At 42.3% G+C, this 4461-nt stretch overlaps 1 pseudogene; it reads right to left on the bottom strand.

Annotated features, from left to right (window-relative positions):
* Positions 1–319: 319 nt before the first annotated feature.
* LOC135919078 (U2 spliceosomal RNA) lies at positions 320–494 on the bottom strand (annotated as a pseudogene).
* Between the last annotated feature and the right edge of the window lie 3967 nt (positions 495–4461).

Genomic DNA, 4461 nt, shown 5'->3' with positions numbered 1-4461 from the left:
CCGGAAATCGGGCACTCCATTTTTGTTTCATAGGGAACCTTTCTTCCACTAGGGCAGCGGATTTTCGCAGGGCGAGCTTGCCGTGGTTTACGGATCCAAGCGATAGTGAACTCCAAAATCCAGTGTTGGCTTTGAGTGGGACTTACATTGATTGTAAAACCCACGGCTAATCACCCTTCCCCCCCAAGGGGCTCATTACAGCAGACAATCGTTCAGAAACACCGGCATCTTTGCGTATAGTATGGGAATGGTGCGTGTCACGTGAGTGCTCGCTTCGAGCTTGTGTTCTTCATTTTGATTGAATGAAGTCTCACCTAAGTGAGCGGGGGCCGATCCCGGAGGTAGTGCAATACCCGGCCGACCTGCGGCGGAGGTGAAGCAGGCTTCAAGCACTCCGCCAACTTCCAAAAATAGGTTTAATATCGTGGGTCTATATAGAACCCGTATCAGATATTAAGCTGATAAGAACAGATACTACACAAAGAGAAATTTATTTGCTTTTGTACAATAGTCATTTTGGTGTCACCAACCATGAATGCTACAATACAGGTCAGATTTTCTTATACAAACAATAATATATCCACTTGCTAGAATACAAAATTCACCAAAGGATATGTAAATATACATACAAAGACACTCCTACGTGTACATGCAATGTAATGGATACAATGAGTACAATGTCAACTTGTGGTACAATGTCAACACTGTATTACAATCACACTTGTTAAATCATATGTATAAGAATTATACAATGCCTAGGATTGATCCATTGCTTTAGTTAAGCCCGCAAAGGCTCAAAGATCAGTACCCGACAATTGGAATTGTCACTTTATCTTTCCGTACCAACCAGAATCTAGTATGCCACTTTTTCAGAAACACTTGCATGCCATTGCTTTCCAGGTCGTGGTTTAAGAAATTGCACATAATCGTCCTTATTTTCTTCAATACCGGGTATGCAGCTTTCTGTGGTTTTCGCGTTATTTCAGCTTTCCCCCTCAGTTTCCATAAACAAAACATAATTACTAGTGTCAACAATTTTTCAAAGTTATTTTTGTTCCTATATGGTTTACCTAATTTAGTTTTAAAATGGATCGAGGCCAATCTCCAGATTATCTTGGCAGGAGGACAGCCTTTGAAAACGTGTTGTTGAGTTTCCGACGCAGTGCAATTTGGACATCGGTCCGTCTGCGTGATTCCAAACTTTGCCAAGCGTGCTTTTGTCGGTAAAACACCCCATCTTCTTTTCCATTCAAAGTCCTGGATATCCTGTGGGAGGTTGGTAGCGTTCCAAAACTTCCATTTTTGGGTAGTAGTCTTCGTCAGGTCTTCGGGTTTCAATTCTCTAATGGCCATCGCAGTGCTTGCGTCTATGGGTTTGATTTCTTCAATGGAATTCTCTTGACAAATTTCCTCTATTGCCTTTTTTGTAGTGATGACTGTTTTGTAAAATTTTGCTGGTATTTCTGATTTTGGGCCATACCATTTGTTGTCCGTAATATGCTGGTCCAGCGTGCTCAACCAATACCGTAGAACTGGCATTCTCCTGTACTGTGGTCCATTTGTCAATGCCACGACAGTTTTCGCAGCTAGAGTTTTCGCTATCAGAGCAACGTTGGGTATTCCCAAACCTCCTCTCGATGCTGGCAACCTAATGACGTTCTGATTTACAGGAGCTGGTTTATCATTCCATAGGTACCGTCCAATGAGAGTTGTTAGTTTGCTGGCTACCAGTCTGGGCATGGTCGTTACTCTCGCTACATAAAAGGCTGGGGCGCACAGTTTCGATCTAATTGCTGCCGCTTTTTCCCGCAGACTCGCCGGCCAATGTAGTTCTTGTTCCACGAAGTGTTCTGCTTTTCTTAGTGGTTCATCCCTTGTTTTGGCTATGATATCTCCTGCTTCGAACCAAATGCCGAGAACTTTAACTGCTTCCACATATTGTACATCTTGTAGTGCAATACTGCCGGGTGGGCCAAAGCAAAGAGCTTTGCTTTTTTGTGATTTATCTTGGCCCCCGATGCAGTCGCGTACTCTTCAAAAATCCTCAGAAAAGCGTAGTAGCTGTCTTCATTTTTCATGAATACAGAAATATCGTCTGCGAAGGGTGCTATTTTGATTTCTTGTTTTCCTGGTAATGGGAAACCCCTAATTATGCTATTGTGTTCCACCGCTCGTAACAAGGGATCCAAAGATAGGACAAAGAGTCCAGGTGATAGGCTGCATCCTTGCCGAACCCCTCTAGTCACTACGAATGTCTCTGTTACAAAATTATTAATTTGAATTTCACTGGTCATTCCATTGTATAAAGTTTTAATAATGTCTACAAATGTTGCTGGAATTCCAAATTTTTCCATGGTGTTGTATATGTAATAATGCCTCATTCGGTCAAATGCTTTTTCCTGATCCAATGAAATGAAAATGCCTTTACATTCTTTTTGCTTTGCATATGCAAAGGTGTCTCTAGTGGTTATTAGTCAGGCATAAATTGATCTTCCGGGAACTGCTGCTGCTTGAAAGTCAGATATCACCTCAGGTAATATACTGCTGAGTCTGTGCGCAAGTAACGTTGTTCCCACTTTATAATAAGTGTTGAGTAGCGTTATCGGCCTCCAGCCATTAACATCTAAAGGATCACTATTGGGTTTAGGTAACAGTATGATGCGTCCTTTGGCAAACGACGGCGGTTTTTCATTCTTTAGAATGAGATGGTTCAGGGTTTGTACTAGTTTGGAACCAATCACATCAAAGAAGGTGAAGTAAAAGCCGGTCAAAATTCCGTCAGGACCAGGTGCCGATTTATGTGTCATTTTTTTTAATTATGCTGAATACTTCTTGTTTCGTTGTTGGTGCATAGAGATGCTCCTTGCTTTCTTCGCTTATTTGGGGAAGATTTCCTAATAGGCCGGGGATGTTGTATTGCTGATTGGGATGTTCTTCTTGCAAAATTTTCTGGAAATGCCCTAGGAATTCCTCAGTGATGAATTCTTGGTCTGTTGTAATAGTGCCATTATTTAATCTTATTTTATCTATCCTTGTGGGGTTTCTGTTACGGATGGGATACCGTGTTCTGTCCCCCACGTCGGCTGATTGAACATTTTGATTGTCAACTTGTGATCTCTCAATGTCTTTGGTTTTAGTCAGCCGTTCTTTGTATTTGTGTCGTAGGCAGTCCACATACTCTTGCATACAGCATGTCATTTCCCCTCCCCTCTCAATAATTCTTATTCTTCTGAGGATTTCATTAAGATCTTTGGTGTGTCTTCTTTTTCTATTTTGACCAGATTCAATCAGAATTTGTTTCCATTCCTCTTTTAGGTCATCCCAATCTCCATTGTTGTTCTGTTCCAAGCTTGCTTGCAGTCGCTGTCTTATCCAGTCTATGTCTTCTTGCTCGTGTAGCAAAGTAGGGTCCATACGCCACAGTCCTGTGTGATATGGTTGCCCTGCCATTCCACGAAGTTTGAATATTACCGGATTGTGATCACTAAAAGGTTTATGTCCCGTTGGTCCTTGTATAGTTTGAATCTCCACAAGGTCCTTTAATAGACACGGTGACAAATAAACCCTATCTAATCGGCTCTCAGTGTGTCCACAAGTTCTTGTACTTGTAAACAAAGCACCATGGGACCAAATGCACGCATCGGACATGCTACGGTGGTGAAGCAAATTTTTAAGCTCTTTCGCGTGGTACGTTGAACGTCCACGTCCAGGGCCCCGAATATCTCTGTCGCTATCGAGGACGCTATTGAAATCACCAACTAATATACTTTGCGAATGACTAGGCATGTAGTCCCACAGCTCGCGGAAAAATTCATTAGTTAAGCTTCTAGTCACTGGCACATAGAGATCAATTATACGAGTCTTCCTACCCCCTAAATATAGATCAACGTATACAACGCGCCCTTTTGTATCACCTGAACAAAATGCATGACTGCGGTATCTATTCGAAATGAAGATGATACCAGTACCGCAAGCTATGCTGTTTGTTAGCGAGAAAAACCCATCTATACCATGTAGCTCTTTGAATGTCTTTACATCCTGCGGAGTCCGGAAGTTCGTTTCCTGAAGGAAGAGGATGTCGATTTCTTGTTCCTTGGCAAATCTTAATAATTGTTCTTGTTTGTCAATATTTCGGATACCTATGACATTAAATCACATGCACTGAAGTGTAGCCATTTCCCTGGTTTATTTTAGGTGATGATTCAGCCAATTAGCCAGGAGGAAGGGAAGACACCCAGGTTGCTATAGCATTAAGTTATGCCATAGTCAACCATGCGGTTAATCTCTCATATCTTCATCGCTTGAAGAGGACCCTTCAGCCTGTTTGGGCGAGAGTGTCCTAGCTTTTTTGGATTGTATCCTGTGGGCTGCGTCGCTATCACTGCTCGTGATGCGACGAGATGTGTTTGGGTGATGAGGGTCTGCATCGCTTGATTTGTCCTTGTCCAGGCTGTGTTTTCC

Source organism: Dermacentor albipictus, unplaced genomic scaffold (genome assembly GCF_038994185.2).
Source record: "Dermacentor albipictus isolate Rhodes 1998 colony unplaced genomic scaffold, USDA_Dalb.pri_finalv2 scaffold_15, whole genome shotgun sequence".
Lineage (NCBI taxonomy): Eukaryota > Metazoa > Arthropoda > Arachnida > Ixodida > Ixodidae > Dermacentor > Dermacentor albipictus.
The sequence above is the reverse complement of the archived record's forward strand: the minus strand, read 5'-3'. Positions and strand labels throughout refer to the sequence as shown.